The sequence below is a fragment of the Lynx rufus genome, unplaced genomic scaffold (genome assembly GCF_022079265.1).
Source record: "Lynx rufus isolate CCGP_SWC_20201006 ecotype Redwood Valley unplaced genomic scaffold, mLynRuf1.p SCAF_16, whole genome shotgun sequence".
Taxonomy (NCBI): domain Eukaryota; kingdom Metazoa; phylum Chordata; class Mammalia; order Carnivora; family Felidae; genus Lynx; species Lynx rufus.
Window position 1 is genome coordinate 19012463 of NW_025814830.1, and position 17822 is coordinate 19030284.

Below are 17822 nucleotides of genomic sequence, written 5' to 3' on the forward strand. Positions count from 1 at the left end.
CTGGTCATTGATGTGCTGTTTGAGTTAATGGGGTGCAGGTAGGGGGCCATTTGGATGGTTCTTCTAACTCATAGAGGGTGATTGGGAAGTTGGGGGAAGCCTCACCCATGCATTACTTATGTTTTGGGTGGGTCTGACTCTCCCAGGCCCAGGGGACACAGGGGTCCTAGGTAAGAAGCCCTATACTGATGTCCACTGAAGTGCCCCTCTGGCCTGCCTGCCTTGATTCCTTGGAAAAACACTGGCCCAAGTGTTGGGTGACCAATTATGGGTCAGATGGAGCAGGCCTTGCTGAATGAAGTCACCCTTGACTAGCCGGGTCCTGGAGTGACCCATACTGGACTTTGGGCCCAAGATGGCAGACCAGACCTTGAGTCCTGTCTTCCATAGGAAGTAAAAGCACTTTCCCTTCAGGATTTCCTTTCGGCTCCTATGGTGTTAGTATTCTTATTTCTGTGTCTTCTATGAAAAAAATCTTCATTTATTTATTTTTCAATAGGTAACACCAGCCTGGTACAAAACTTAGAAGACGTCAGACAGTACAAATGTAAAAGCAAGCCTTCCTCTTGCAGGGACCCCTGTTCCAGTCCTCTCCCCAGAGTATTCCTTAACTCTGTTTTTAAACAGTCTTTGAAAACCATTCATTTCCTTTTATTTGTTAGTGTTTGCTGATGAAAGCTTAGAAAAATCCAGAAAAGGATGATGTTTTACCGCCTAGATTATCAGTCTTTGTTTTTTAATGTTTGTTTATTTTGAGAGAGAGAGAGAGAGAGAGAGAGAATCCCAAGCAGGCTCTGAGGTGTCAGCACAGAGCCTGATACGGGGCTCAATCACAGGAACCCATGAGATCATGACCTGAGCTAAAATTAAGAGTCAGATGCTCATGGGGCGCCTGGGTGGCCAGTTAAGCGTTTGACTTCAGCTCAGGTCATGATCTCACAGCCTGTGAGTTTGAGCCTCGTGTTGGGCTCTGTGCTGATGGTTTAGAGCCTGGAGCTGCTTCAGATTCTGTCTCCCTCTCTCTCTGACCCTCCCCTGCTCACGCTCTGTCTCTCTCTCCTGCAAAAATAAATAAACATTAAAAAAAAAATTCAGACACTCAACTGACTGAGCCACCCAGGCACCCCTCAGAATATCACCCTTAACAAATTTGGTGTGTTTCATGCAAACCTTTTAATGCTATCTGTGCATATTTCCACCATATTTGCGTTCTTACTGTTAAGGCCTCTTTGAACACTTTTACCAATTAACATTAAGTAACATTTGTGATATAATTTAAAATTCCTTGTAAATATGTAATGGCTGTATAACATTCCATCACACTTAACCATATCCCTGGTATGGTTTCCATTGCTGCAGTGAACATTTTTGTGTTAACATTCGTTTCATATTTTACATTACGATAGTCTTTCAGATATATTCCTCAAAGTGAAATTAGTCTATTAAAAAGTATGCAATAGGGGCGCCTAAGTGGCTCTGGCAGTTGAGTGTCCAACTCTTGATTTTGGCTCAGGTTGTGATCCTAGGGTTGTGGGACTGAGCTCTGCATCTGGCTCTGCACGGAGCGTGGAGCCTGCTTGGGATTCTCTCTCTCTCTCTCTCTCTCTCTCTGCCCCTCCCCTGCTTGTTCATCCACACTCTCTCTCTGTCTCTCTCTCCAAAAAAACAATTTTAAGTATGCAATATATTTTTTTACGTTTTAAATTTTATTTATTTTTGAGACAGAAAGACGGAGACAGAGTACTAGCAGGGGAGGGGCAGAGAGAGAGGGAGACACAGAATCCGAAGCAGGCTCCAGGCTCCGAGCTTTCAGCACACAGCCCGACGCGGGGCTCGAACTCATGGACCGTGATATCATGACCTGAGCCAAAGTCAGACACTCAACAGACTGAACCACCCAGGCACCCCAGTATGCAATATTTTTTTTTAATTTTTTTTTCAACTTTTTTTATTTATTTTTGGGACAGAGAGAGACAGAGCATGAATTGGGGAGGGGCAGAGAGAGAGGGAGACACAGAATCGGAAACAGGCTCCAGGCTCTGAGCCATCAGCCCAGAGCCTGACGCGGGGCTCGAACTCACAGACCGCGAGATCGTGACCTGGCTGAAGTCGGACGCTTAACTGACTGCGCCACCCAGGCGCCCCTGCAATATTTTTTAAAGCTGTTATATTCTGTCAAAATTCTTTCTAGATAGTCAGTGTTAATAATCTGCTTTCCCCACAACAGGGTTTGGGGGTGCACATCTCACTGTATCCTCACCCAGAAATAGGATGATAAGTGTCTTAAACTTTATTTGTTGAGTGATTACTGACATCTTGGCTTGATTAGTTTTTCTTTGATAGTGGGGTTGACAAGGCTGGGGTGACCTCCTGGTGGCCGTCTTCCCAGGTGGTGTTGAAAGCCCCCGGGTCCTACGGCCTGAGCAGAGGGCTGGCAATGGGCTGGCCCCCTGTGGCTGGCAGGGCAGTAGCTGGCTGGGCAGTGGCAGCGGGGTGGCCAGGAAACACTAGGGGGCTGCCAGCAGGGTAAGGAGGCAGCTGAGGAAGAAGCCTTGCTGGTGGTGGGGGGGACCCAGTAATTATAAAAAGAAACCATCTGTTCTGGGCCGGTTATTAACCTGCTTTGGGTGTTGACATGACAGCGCCGGGCAAGATTTTTCACAGGCAGATGGTGTATTTTTAGCTAGAATGAACTTTTTATTTTTCTGTTTTTTTATTTTATTTTTTTTTTGAGATGTCTGGCTTGGAAGTAAACACGACTGGGGTGTGTTGCAATGCATGGTGGGGAGGCTGTCAGGAATGGGGCTGGAGGTTTGGAAGGAAGCAATTCTCTCCCCATTAGTTATTGAGAGGTGCCATCTAGTGGTCAAGTATGCACATCCTCTGTCAGTTTCCCTCCCAGCCTTCTTGGGTTACCTGAGGGGCCAGGACGTGGCTCCACCAGGATGCCTGTTATTGAGTTCCCCTTGGGAGGGCGGCTAGGGTCTTCCTGAGGTTTTAATAAGCCATGAACAGAACATCAGCCATGTCTCCTGCAATCTTTTTGCATAGAAACCAGAATGTGTCTCAATCCTGAACAATCAACATATGGCAATTAAGAAATGCCAGGATTCATCTAAACCACACAGGGAAAGGGGGCTGACTGATGCGTTTTCAGTTTGTTGGGAGGAGGTAAATGGCTTTATTAACCGGAGGAGGCTTCTTGGACTATTTGATAACGGTGGGTCACGAGGTGAAGCTTGAGCCGGCCAGCTGGACTGTAGCCTCAGGGCAGCTGTGGGTATCCCAAGTGCTGGCACACAGAAGGAGCTGAAAAGTGTTTCTTTAAACTACAGAGGTGATGGCTACTTAATTTGTATGAGTTTTAAGGGAAGGACTTCACTCATTCTCATTTGCAAAGCAAATGCCAGGATAATAGCTTCTGTTACATAACAATTAATTGGTAAAAATAAATACAAATGATCAAACCCAGAACTGGCAGGGCTGCAGGAAGACACACACACACACACACACACACACACACACACACACAGAGTGCTGGAGGAAATACTTGGTGATACAGTCTTTTGGGAGAGTGATTTGAAGAAAAAAAGTCACAGGAACCATAAAACTGTATACACTTTCCAGCCAACAAATTTCACTTCAGGGAAAACATTACAATAAAATAATTCAAATGGAAAAAGGATAAAGATATTCATAGCACTGCTGTTTATGGCAGCAGGAGAAAAGGGAACCAGCCCCAGTGCTGAGCAACAGGGACATAGTCAAACTGCATATGTGGGCAATATAATGGAATACTAATAGCCAATTTTAATAAGTAGTAAATGGGGATGGGTATATGAAATTCGCTAGAACTTCTCCATACACATTGTTTACCTTACAGCCGTTTCACCCTTCCATGCTTGGGGGGAATAAAGAAAAAGACAAATTCTAACGGGTGCTGGTGACCCTCCAGGCTTCCAAAGCGGTGAGGGCATGGTTCAGAAGAAGCAGTGTGCAGCAGACAAGAGGCCCTGCATTGTGGGCATCTTGTGCCCACGGGCGTTCTAGTGTTACAAAGTGTGAGTGCTTTACCTGTCCCTGAACCACACAAGGACCAGCCTGGTCCCCAGCTCCCTGGGGCTGCCTCCTGGGCTGGACTCGAGGCGGAGTCTTCACGAGCATGCTCCGGGGGCCCTACCTCCTCAGAGGCATGGCCCCACTGTAACATGAATTCCTTGAACTCCACCCCAGGCACGTGGGACTTGTACCCACGGACTCTGGCAGGAAGGTCAGCCATGCCGGGAACCATTTTGGATGTGGGGTCTTCTCTCTAGTGTCTCGCCAACAGAATCTAACACAAGCCACAAATGTGAGCCACATTTCTAAAAAGCAAGAAGAAACAGATGAAATTCACTTAATAATGTAACTTAACCAAATAGACCAAATATTATCAACTTGTAATTGATATAAACGATTATTGAGATATTTTTCTTCCTTTAAAATATTAAGTCTTTGAAACCTGGTGTATAGTTTTTATACTTATAGCACATTTCCTTTCTGACTAGCCACATGTCAAGCCACATGTGGCCAGTGGCTACTGTATCAGGCATCACAACTCTCTAAAATACATAATAGAAAATGTAAAGACGAAAGATTTTTCTTTTCCACTTGGGTTGCCAGTGACATGGACATCTCCCTGCAAAGGGCCGGGAACCTCTTTCTGTCCCTTCCCTGTTCTGAAGTTCAGGATCTGGGCTTGTTTGAGGTCCTTGTTAGAGGTCAAGAGCAGGTTGGATGGTGTTGTGGGCTGAATTGTGTGCTTCCCAAATTCATAGGCTGGAGCCCTAACCCCCAATGTGATAGCATTTAGAGGTGGGGCCTTTGGGAGGTAATCAGGGTTAGATGAGACCATGGCCGGGACACCCATGATGGGATTAGTGCCCTTATGAGAAGAGACATCAGAGACCTCACTCACTATCTCTCTGTGAAGACACAGTGGAAAGACAGCTGTCTGCAAGCCAAGAGTTCCCACCAGAATGCAGCCACACTGGCACTGTCATCTTGGGCTTCCAGCTTCTGGACAGTGAGCAATAAATGTCCATTGTTTACATTAAGTACAAGCCCATTGTTGATGAGTACCCAGTCTTTGCTACTTTGTTGTGGCAGCCCAAGGCCACTGAGACAGATGGGGCACTGGAAGGTTGAGGACTTGCTGGTAACTCCCTCCTCACCCTCTCTAATTAGATTTAGGGGCAAGGGCATTTTCTCTCTGTATCTTGGGATAACAAGCTGGTCTTGTGTGTGGCTAAAGACCTTCTCCCTGGATGAACCTGACCATCCTCAGCAAGAGGGCTGCTTGCTGCAGCCACTAACAACCAGCCTTGTCCAGGGGCACCTGGGTGGCTCAGTCACTTAAGCGTGCAATTCTCAGTGTTGGCTCAGATCATGATCTCATGGGTGTGGGATCAAGCCCCACATCAGGCCCTGCACTGCTTCGGATTCTCTTTGGATTCTCTCTCTTGCCCTTTGCCATCTGCTCACTCTCTCTCAAAATAAATAAATAAAACTTAAAAAAAAAAAAAAAAGAACCAGACTTGTCCTTCCACCCTGGTACAGGCAGCCCTCAGAGGCCTTGGATCCCTCCACTCTTCCCACACCCCTCCCAACCCCTGCCCCCGCACCTGCCTAAAGAACACCTGAACACAGACTGGTCTTACTTTTGGTTCATCATCTCTAAGCTCAGGGAGGTGGCTTACTTCCGCTCCTGCTAACCTCTTCTCCCAGCTCCCACCCCTCCCCCTGTGCCTTCTCTGCAGTGTGACATGGTGCCTGTTTCACTACAGAAAGGGAAGTGTTGGGGAGAGAACGTTCATTGCCCACACATCTCCTTGCCCTTGACTTGTGCCAGCCCCTCCTCTGGGCACCCCTCTCCCTCTGGAGGCTGCTGCTCCAGTCTTTCTTCTCCTTCCCCTTCATCACCATTTCCCACTCTGTGCAGGGTTTTGCCCATAAGCATGTACACATGCATTTCTTCCATACTAAAAAACAACAAAAATTTCAACAAGGGTACCAGGACAATTCCATGGGGAATAACTGTCTTTTCAACAGATGGTTCTGGGACAACTGTATAAAAAATGAAGGTGGGCAGTCCCCCATCTGATACCATATAAAAAATTAACTCAAAATAGATCATTTCTTAAATAAAAACATGGGAATAACTCTTTATGATCTTGTATGAGTCAATGGTTTCTTAGACATGACACAAAAACAACAAATGACAAAAAGAAATTGATAAATGGGACTTCATCAAGATTAAAAACTTTTGTATTTCAAAGGACACCATCAAGAAAGTGAAAAAAAATAACACAGGATGGGAGAAAATAGTTACAAATCATGTATCTGATAAGGGACTAGTATCTAGAATATATAAAGAGCTCTTGGAACTCGAAAACAAAGAGACAAACAACCCAATTAAAAAATGTGCAAAGGATTTGAACAGACATTTCTCCAAAAAAGATATCCAGATGGCCAAGAAGCACATGAGAAGGTGCTCAACATCATTAGTCATCAAAACAACAATGAGATGCCACTTCTCCCCTACTCTGATGGCTAAAATAAAAAAGGCAATAACAAGTGTTGATGAGATCGGGAAGAAATTGGAACATTTATATATTGCTGGTGGGAACATAAAATGGTGCAGCCACTTTGGACAACAGTTTGGCAGTTCCCCAAAATATTAAACATAGAGTTACCATATGACCCAGCAATTCTACTCCTAGGTATATACCCCAGAGAACTGAAAACATGTCCACACAAAAACCTGTATGTGAATGTCCATTAGCAGCATTTTTCATAAGAATCAAAAAGGGTTAACAACCTAGGTGTCTGTCAGCTGATGAATGGATACACAAAATGCGGTATGTACATTGTCTGAAACATGCGATGGGATGTTATTCAGCAATAAAAAGGAATTATATACCGATACATGCTACAACAGGGATGAACGTGGGAAGATGTGAAGTGGGAGAAGCCAGTTGCAAAAGACCACATATTGTACGATTCCACTTGTGTGGAATGTCCAGAATAGAGACTGAAGGCAAATGGGTGGTTGTTAGGGGCCGGGGGAGGGGAGAACGGGCAGTGAGCACTCGTGGGTGTGGGGTTCCACTCTGGCGTGATGAAAATCTCCTGGAATTAGATAGTGGGAACGGGTGCACAATCTTGTGAATATACTAGCAATCACTGAACGGCAAACTTTAAAGGGCAGATAGATTTTATGGGATGTGAATTATATCCCAATAAAGCTGTTTAAAAAGCACCTCTGGGAGCGGCTGGGTGGCTCAGTAGGTTAAGCGACCAAATTCGGCTCAGGTCATGATCTCACGGTTTGTGGGTTCGAGCCCCGCGTTGGGCCCTGTGCCGACAGCTCGGAGCCTGGAGCCTGCTTCTGATTCTGTGTCTCCCCCTCTCTCTCTCTGCCCCTCCCCCACTTGCGCTCTATCTCTCAAAAATGAATAAACATGAACATATATATATACACACACATACATAAAGCACCTCTTCCATCTCGAGCCACTGCGGCGTTTCTCTTCCCCTTTGCAATGGAATTCTTCAGATGACTTCACCAGTTTGGCTCTGTTCTCCGGGTGCTTTCCAGTGGGCCTCTGCTCCTACCAGCCCACTAAATGTTCTCCTGTCACAGCAGCCACATTGTAGGCGACCACTTCACGTGACATCCACGTTACTGAACACAGGCTGGCTCTTGGTCCTCATGCCACCCGATGACCCCCGTGGGCAGCGTCTGGCATGGCTGGGCCCCCTGCCGGCTGCCGCGCTCTCCAGGCCCTCCTCCGGCCTGGCCGGCTGCTCCCCAATCTCCACCTCCACCTCCGCGGCTCTAGCCTCCCGTCTGTCCTGTGGGGTTGTCCACGTGTGCAACAGCGTTTGTCAGCCCGGACTCTTGCCTGTGCTCTAGTCCTTCCCGTACAACTTTGCATTCAGTCTCCAACTTTACATGCCGAAACTGAGCTCCTGATACCCACACTCCCCGCTCAGAAACCACAACAGACAACCACCACTGGTTGGTGGCTGGCCCCCAGCCTTCTCTGTCTCACAAACCAGGAGCTTCACGCTTGCAGCTGCACTGACCTCTTTCTCTCACACCCTGTATCCAATGCACTGGCAGATTCTGTTGGTCCCACCTGCAAATATATCGGTATTTAATGTCTTAGCACCTCTGCACGGAGCCTGGTGCCAGCCATCATCACCTCCCACCTCCTTAGCAGCTCCCAGGTTGCCCTCCCGGCCCCCGTGAGTCCAGTCCGTGGCAGCCAGTGGTCCTGCTAAAAGGTGAGTCAGGCGTGCTTCTCTGCTGAAACACCTCCCATGACTCCTGTTATGTCGCTCCATGCAAAGCCAAAGTCCTTACGATGCCTCCAGGGCCCTGCTCCATCTCCCCAGCTTTGGACATCTCCAGCAGCTCTCCCCTTCTCTCGCTCTGCCAGCCACACCGGCCTCCTCCGTGCTCCTCCACCAGCCTGGGGACATCTCCACCCCAGGGCATTTGCACTTGTTGCTTCCTCTGCCCGGGATGTTTTTCTCCCAAATATCTGCCTCACTTCCTTCAGGTCTTGACCCAAGTACACCTTTTCAGTGACACCTTGTCTGGCCACTCGATCTGAAATTGTAGCCACCCAGCTCTCACCGTCCCCCTCTCTGTGTTGTTGTTATCTGTACACTCAATCCTTCTCAGATACTCCATTATTACAGGATCTACATCAAGGAGAAGGGTGTTGAGATTATCTCTTCAGAAACCAAATGAAAAAAGGCTTGTCAACAGAGCTGAACTAACAAGGGGCAGGCTGAGTGCCTCCATAGTGCACCCCTCTTGGTTGGGAATATTCCTAGTGCTGGAAAAGACCCCAGAGGTATGAAAGAGTATAATATATTTTCCAGTTGTGCTTGTGGTCTGTCTCTCTACACGAGTGCGAGCTCTGCGAGCAGGATACAGCTCCACAGCTGTATCCCCAGTGCTATAGGTACTCAAGGGGCTCTTGTTGAATGAATGAATGAATAAAAATCACACCGATGGGCTTCCTTGGGGTTTCATTTTCCATCTCACGTGCAGGCCCAACACCAGCACCACCTCAGTCTCCCACACCGGCTTCTCCTGAGCACAAGGAAAGGCCACATCCCACGAGCCCACTGAGGTGAGCTCTGGAGTCAGGCTGCATTCCAGGTGACTCCCCAGAGTCGCTGCAGTGAGAGAGCCCTACGGAACACAGTGCTGGTGAGGCTGGTGAGGTGTGGAGCGTCTGCAGCCCACATCTGCTGGGGGGTGCAAACCGGCTCAACCACTGCAGGGGACAGCCGGGCAGCATGTGCTAAAGCTGCACGTACGTATGTCCCGTGGCCCAGCACTGCCACCCCAACCATACCCTTGACAGAAATGAGAGCTTTGTCCACCAAAGACGTCTACGGAATGGTCATGGCCCCTTTTTTCGTAACGACCTGGAACTGTAAACTACCCAAATGCCCATCCACAGTAGAGAGGACATACGGTTGTGGAGGGCCCACCAAATAGAATATTCCACCACAATGCAAAACACCAAGTACAGACAGATGCTTACAACAACATGGAGAGTCCTACAGACAGAATTTGAGCAAAGAAGTCTGAACAACAACAACAAAAACTTAGACTATGATTCTATCTATATGAAGTTAAAAAAAAAAAAACAGGGGAAAACTTACGTGAACACCAGTCCCTCGGAGGCAGGGACCCTTGGAAGAATCTGAGGGAGGCTTCTGGGTGCTGGAGATCCTCTGTATCTTGACCTTGGTGCTGCTCATGTGGGCCACCCGTGTGTGTGTGTGTGTGTGTGTGTGTGTGTGTGGAGTCTGAGCTGAACACTTAAGATCTGCGCACTTTACTGGATGTAGCTTAGACTTCGATAAAAAACCCAAAGGTCCCAGCGGGTACCCCAGGTGGCCAACTGCCCCCACTTCTGAACTTCATGTCCCGCCCCATGCTAATTTCCTCCTTGTACTGCTCTGAAGACATATTGATTTTCCTAACTGCTTACTCCTTGACCTTTGGAGAGGAGATCGATGTTCAACATACCCTGGACTGAACAGTGGAGGACATGGTACTCTCAGAAAGTACATCCTTGCTGAGCTCAGTGTCTCTGCGTCATTGTTGTCCTAACTTGACGGGGACTGGACGGGCTTTGTTTCCCCAAATCAGGTTTGCATCTGAATTATGTTTGTTCCTCAGAGTTTTGACTCATGTGATAATCAGCTTGTGAGACATTGAGGCTGCCTGAGTGAGATGTCGCTTTGTCTGTGACTTGAATAAAGGAAACAATCACTGTGTCCATTGTGCTTTTGAATGCTCTGTTTTCATATCTCGGAGCTGTTCATCATTGGGTGGGTTTCTCCCTAATTGAATTGAAATCTGCACACTGTCTTTGCCACAGCCTCATTGTAGGATGAATATGGGCCCCATTCCCTTTCCCTGGGCCCTCCTGAGAGCCGGGCTGCCACTCCCTGCCACGTGACTCAGAGCCACTCCTCTCTGTGCAGGTGGGAGACGTGGATATGGACCCTCACAGCCCTCAGTATGTCCCCTCAGGCCTCCCAATTGTGCTGGTTGTCCAGACCCGGGTCCTGTGCCCACTCCTAGAGCCAGGATGTGGATGGCTCAGCTGTACTAAAGCCCGTGACCAAAAGTAAGGAAGAGGGCTTCCCCAGGGGTGTGTGAGAAACATGCCTGTGACCGCCTTTATTCTCATGGCCCTATCACACTCACAACACTTCTGACAGCACATGTGGGGATTCTCCCCCACACCGAGAGATTCCCCACAACCAGCTGGGTGTCCTACAATTCAATTCAGTTCTGACCTTGTCCCCCTGGAGTTAGTGCAAATGCCATGGACAAGATTGCCCCCACTTCCGACGCCGATCACAAGTCCCAGGCTGTCACCTGGGTCAGCGTTCCCATGACTCCCCTCCTTGGGTTTGATAATTTGCCAAAACAGCTCACAGGACTCGGTGAAAAACATTTAGTGGTTTACTATAAAGGATATGATAAAGGACACAGATGACCAGCCAGGTGAAGAGATGTGTAGGGCAAGTACGTGGTAAGGGGTGTGGACCTTCCCCCTTCCCCAGCGCACCTCCCTTCCAGCAGTTCTACGTGTTCACCAGCCCAGAGTCTCTCTGAACCCATACTTCCGGGTGTTTTATGGAACCATCATCGTGACAGATCATTAACTCAGTTTCTGGTCCTTCTCCCCTTCCTGGAGAATGAGGAGTGGGACTGAAAGTTCCAAGCTTCTAATCATGGCTTGGTCTTGTCCACTAAGTACTGCATTAGGACATAAGGCACTCCTGTCACCTGGGAAATTCCAAGGTATTCAGGAGCTCTGTGCCAGGAATTGGGAGTAGAGACCAATATATACAATTGTATTACTTCACTCCAGGAAACACCAGAGTGTGAGCACCCAAAGGAGAAACGTGTGCACAGGTGAGCCATGGGCGCCCACCACCCCATGAACCCACTGCAGCAGCAGGGGGCAAGGAGCTGTGGGCAGGCCAGTGTTTCAAGGTGAGGACACAAGTGCAGAACAGAAGATGTGGGGAGCCTGGGCCTGTCTTGGGGGTGATGACTGCATCCCAGCCCCCGCCCAGACTCCCTCTCACTGAGCTCCTTTGCCTTGACTCCACTCTTTTAGGCCAGCTCCAGCCCAAGCCTGGGGAAAGAGATTAGCAAGTGGCTGGCTTGGGCCAAGGCTGAGAGGGTTCATCTACTTCCTGGGTGGGGGTGGGGACCCCAGGAGGCTTGGTTGGAATACAAAGGAAGGCATTTTGGCATTTTAAGAATGTTGGCAATTTGCAAACCGCATAAAGTTTCCTTTTGTACACACAAAGGAAAACTTATGGGGGGTGTGTGTGTGTGTGTGGTTCCAGAATCCTGGAACCCTGGGTTTCTACAGCCCTGGGTGTTGCTGTGGGCACCCAGGGGTCCTGTTAAACCCAGCTGTGCAGAGAAAGAATGGGCAGCACCAGCACTGGCTTCAGGCACCCGACTCCTCTCCCTCCCAACTTGGAGCCACAGTGGGCAGAAACCGTTCTCCGGAAAGTCTGTTCTTTGGGGTCAAAACATTTGGCCGGACCCCCTGAAGTGACACTCCAGGGATTGAAATTTCCCCTTGTTTTTGCCCAGAAATATCTGGCTTGGTCTTCGCCCACCCCTCTTCTCTCCCTCCCTGCCTGCCCGCCTGCCTTTCTGTTTTCTGCATTGGAACATTTCAGTCAGAGCTGGGCTCTGTGGTGGTGAAGGGAGCTGGCAGGAGACAGGACTCTGGGAGGGACATGGGACAATGCTCTGGCCACAGCCTCTCATCTGGCACTGACTCTGACTCATGTCAGGGGTGCACTTGCCCCTGGGGCCTCAGATTCCCTGCCCAAACAGTGAAGGAAACATGAGCTGCTCCTGAGAGCCTCCCTGGGTTTTCACTCTCCTTGTGTGACACCCTCCCCGCAACCGTCCTTACTCCCTATTCCTCCCTTGCACACTACTCCAAAAGCTAGTCTGAGGCTTTGACATGGGGAGTTTGGGAAACTAGGAGGGAGGCTGAGAGGGGTGGAAGGTGTGTGTGTGTGCACGTGTGTGCACAGGGCTCCCTCTCTGCTGGGATAAAGACTATCTTGTGGGGTCTGGCCCATGCCCCTCTGTGGTCTTGCCTGAACTACTCCCCCCAGGGCCCTAAAGGAGCTCCTTCGGTGCCCCCCGTGCACCACAGGCTCCCTCAGTTTGGGCCCGGCTTGCCTGGAAAGGTACAAGAGTGGGGGGACAGGAAAGGGAAGGGTCAGGAGACCCCCCCATTGTCTGTCTCAAAGGCCTGGGTACGGGCACCAGTGGAGACAGGATTAGCTGGTTAGGGGAAGCCAGTGGAGTCAGTTTCGGACACAGGGGCTCTGAGGCCCCAGTGACCCCATTATCTTGCCATCATCCTCCATGAGCTAGGGGAAGTCACAAGGCCACCTTCAAAGAAAGGCATCTGCAGAACTCTGCCGAGAATGTGAGGGCTGTAGGTGAATGGTGAATGAGTGGTCCCCCTGCCCTCAAGCAGCCTGGACTCCAAGGCCAGCTTTGGTGGGCACAGGCCTACTCAGACACCTCGTGACAGGTGGAGGGTGGGAGCCACAGCAGAGGCTGCAGGTGCTCTGGGAGCGTGGATGGGACAGTCAATGCTGCCCTGGGACAACCAGGAAGGCTGCAGAGCAGAGGTGGCAGCAGCACTGGGGTCCACAGGGAGGCCCAAATTCACGGACAAAGGCAGATGCTGGGTTCAGAGTCGGCAAAGTCAGAGAAGAGAAGCCTGGGGTCTGGTTCTGTTGGGTTTGGTGATGCAGAATTCCTCCTGTGGCTCGTGGACCCAGCCCCAACATCTGAAATCCCGGCACAGGTCTCTGAACCTGCTCAGGGCTAAGGCAGAGCATACACGTCGAGGGGGCGGGCCCCTTCGTGGGCTCCCTCCCCTCAGACATGGGAGCCCGGGTGCAGAGGCAGGCAGGAAGACAGCCCAGAGCATGCTGGTGCCAGGTGTGAAAAGCCCGACTCAGAGGCGGCCTCTCCCCTGCCCACAGCCCTCAGGAGGGTTACTTCCTGCAAGGCCGGGTCAGAGGCAGGCCAGCAGAAGTGGCTGCCTCAGTTTGCAAGAATGGCCTACGAGCTCCAGGATCCTGGCTGAGAACTGGGTCAGCCTTGCAGTCACTCCTAGTCTGCCCGGTAGCCGAGTCCAGCAGTGGCCCTGATGTCCCCTGCATCCTCTTTCTAGCTGAGTCCTCAAGAACAAGCTGAGGCAGGGGAGAGGCCTGGCCAGCTGAAATCCTCTGATGCCAGCCTGAATGATGTCCCCCTGCAAACTGGTCTTAACATCACATCTCCAGAAAGCTCTGCCTGGAAGGGGGTGGAAAGGAACTTCCTGCCCCTGCTGACAGGGCAGAGGTCAGTGTTTGGGGGGAAGTGCTGGTCCCCAACCCTCCAGAAAGAGGCCAGGGCCAACAATTCTCATCCAGCACCTTGACTGGAGGCTCCAGAGGTGAGGTTCAATGACCATTTCATTATTATCCCTTCTGCCCTGCCTTCAACCCCATTTCTTACTTGATTCATTTATTTAACCAACAAATGTTCAGTGCCAGGGACAGGAGGGCAGTTAATAAAACGACCCAGAGTTCCAGTCCTAATGGAGATTACCATCCTTTCTGATAAAGTCATGACTTCCTTGAGGCTCAACCAAACACCACCTTCTCCAGGAAGCCCTCCCTGATCACACAGCTGTTCTGGGAGCTCTGGCTCCTGGCTTTGTCTATCCTTCTCTCAGGACTCAGGCCACATCCCCTTCAGACACAGGATGGCCTTATGTAACCTGGCTCTGCCTTCCTGAGACTGATGCTGATAGATGGCTTACTGAGAGACGGCTCTCAGAAAGTGGCACGTGCTGTCACCACCAGCACCAGTACCACTGCCCCCACCATCATCAAGGAGGGATAAGATTCCTCTGGTCCTGTCAACCCCCTGCCTGACTCCCTGCTTCTGGCAATTGTGCCCAGTACCCATGCAGGTGGGCCCTATTTAAGAAGACTCAGCACCTAAAAATCCCAATAGTCAAAACTTCCAGGGAGGGGTCACTGGCTTACTGCCCGCAGAGGCCTCTCTCAGTATCCTCAGAGTCCTTCGGGAGCACCGCATCCCTGCCCAGGGGCAGGTCAAACTCTAAAGGGCCTGCCTGTCAGTCAGTCCCCAAATGCCATGAGGTCACTGCTGAGACTCCACTTTCCACCTGGAGCGACTTCCGTCAGGGCTGATGCCACAAGGGCGCTTCAGGCAATGCTGAGGTGGTGGGGGGCTCCAGTGCCCCTCATAGGCATGGGCCTGGTCCTCAGAACCTCCCCTGGCCCATCTCCATCTCCCAGGAGGAGGGGCAAGAGAGGCCCCTCCCTGGGCTGAACGATCAGCCTCTGGCAGACACTCCGAGTCCACGCGCAGCTGGGAGGAAGGATTCCCAGGCGGTAGACGGGAGCACTTGGCTGGCAGGACAGCCGGTTCCCGTGCCCTTGCCAGGCCTTGTAAGCGAAGCCCCAGGAGAGAGGGAAGGCTGGGACGGAGGCCCAGCAGACCCAGTCCTGCAGCCAGACCTCAAGCTTCATTCTGGGGAAAGGGAACATTGTGAAGAGCAGAGGCATCGATTCAGCCTGAGGACTCCTGACCTCCTGCATGTGTGGGGGTGGAGTGGTAGCCAAGGGCGAGGGTCAGTTGTGTGGCCTTGGCTTGGGGCAACTCCAGAGCTTTTCAGGACCGCACCTGTTGGGGAGGCAGGTGAGAGAACGCAGCCTGCGTTCTGGCGGACAGCAAGCCTGGTGGACAGCAAGCCCCTTTTCAGAACAGCCTGGGGCAGGGGTGGCTGGAGGCAGGGCCTGGCCTGACCCTTGACCCAAGCCAGGCTGACAAGGTTGTCTCTGGAGGGGAGCAGATGTAAAAGAGTGAGAGATGGGGTCTCTTGAGGCATCCCCTTCTCTTCTTGGGCCCAGATCTTCTTTTCTGAGAGGCCCTGCTTCCTCCCAACACATTCCCCTTTGTGCTTTAGTGGCCAGGGGCACTGGTCATCACTGGACCTCACTGGTCCAGGGCAAAGTTCAGCCCATGGCATTTATTTAGCTTCCTGATGCACCATCTGCAGTCATCCAGAACATCTTGTAGAACAGGGGAGGGGCCGGCTCTTTAGGAAGAGATGGAGACAGCCAAGGCCAGCTGTCTGCCACCCACCACCACAGGCAGATGAAGCCTCAGTGGAACCTAGTTCCTTGTCTCAGGGATCCTAGGGGTCTGGGGGGCTGTACAGCCCTTCTCTCTGCCTCAGCCATCTGCACACAGCTGTCAGGGCAAGCTCTTGAAAGCCGAGAGCAGACGTGCTGCCCTGCTGAAGGTTCCAGTGGCTCTCGGCACATCCGAGCTGGTCCCGCCACCTCTCTGGCCTCAATCCAGCCATGCTGATCCAGAACACATGGACTCCTCTCCTCCTCAGGGCCTTTGCACTTGTCATTCCCTCTGACTGGAACACCATCTCCCCAGATGGCATTGCTGACTCTCTCACCGATCACAGGGAGCTTGCCTCTGTGGCGTGCTGTCCTCCACCTGCCCACGGTCATACCTCAGTCCCTGTCCCATCACAGCACATACTAGGACCTACAGCACCAGCTTCTGTGCCTGTCTCCTCTGCCAGAGGAGAAACCTTAAGAGTGGGGACCTTGTGTTACTCACAGCTGTGTCCTCAGCACCTGGCATGGCACAGAGCAATGAATCTGCATGAATGAAAGCCCTCCAAAGGTTGCTGGCCACTCGAGCCCTTGGGTCCTTACAGGCTGTACCTAACACCTTGGGGCTCAAGGAGGCAGCCACCCTCTCCCAGTCCTGGGTGGGGGGAGGTACAAGGAGAGCAGGTCTAAGGGTCCCAGGTTGAGGGACAAGGCACCACTTGCCCAGCCCTGGTGAGGAAGGCATGGACCTTGGTTACCTGCCCTGCATGCCTGGGTCTTGTGCTCTGTGCCCCCGTGTCAGGCACCTGTAGAGAAGGCTGGCAGTGCCCAGGATCCATTGCAGGCATCCTTCCTGTCCAAGTGAATGCTGCCCCTGCTGCTTCTACTCTCGTCTACCAGGCAAGGGAGGCTCCAGGAGAGTGCGGCTGTGATGGAGAGGCCAGTGGCTGGAGCTGGGCACTCCCCGCCCCAGCACCAGCTCTGGGGTGAAGGGATGGGGCTGCCTGGCCTGGCTGTGAGAGGGTATCTGATCTGTCTTCAGGAAGTTGTCTCTCATCCTGTGATGTGACCTGCCCTGAGCCCTCTGCCCAGGCAGAACCAACCTGGACCAGTTTGTGTGGCTCAGGGAGACCAAGGGCTTGAAAACCAACACGTTCTCGGAAGTACCTCTGACCCTCTCCCACCTGCTCCCTCTGCCTGCACAGAAAGGCCATAGGCAGGCCCCGGTGCCTCACACTTTACCTCTTCTATCCTCCCTCACTGGACTGGAGGCTTGCCGTCCCTGGGATCCAGCGACCTGCCAAATCAGAGGTGGCATTCTAACCAGACCCTCAGGATTCTATTTGCATGTGAGGATTTGAGAACTGGCAGAGGGCAATTCTTCACCTAGGGCCTGGAGCCCAGATAATGGGGTTGAGACCTCCTATCCTGGCCAGAGCCCACTGTGCCATGAGGGCTAGGGGATGCTTTCCTTCCCCCAGAGTCACTACTTCTAGCTGACAGTGATCTTCCCCTCTTCTGCCACAGGGCAGAAGCAAATGCAGGAGACCATCAAAGGACCCATGACCCTATGGCCAGCTGCAGGCCAGGCATCAGGAGGCTGGCCTTCAAGCTCCAGTCCCAACACACTCGCTCTGAGCAAGGCCAGTTGCTGCACTTGGGGCTCTCCCACTCAGTGACACGACCCCCAGGAGCAGGCCAGGCAGGAGGCTGCATGGGAGAGCTTTGAGCCTGGAAGGCCCAGGCAGAGCTGGACAAGTGGCTCCGTGTTTACTCGCTGTCCATCCACTTAGATGACTCACACCAAGTGAGCAGGGCTACAGGTGCTGGGCCATGGTTAGAGTACCCAGATGGATGGCGAGGTTTCCTTGGGAACCAGCCAAGAACACATCCACGTGGTGTGAATGTCTGACCCCACTATGCTGCCAGTGTTCCCAGGAACACCCAGCGTGGTACACAATTGTTGACATTTGCCACCCAGCATGGTTTCAGCCCCTCACGAGCCATGTCTGAAGCAAAAT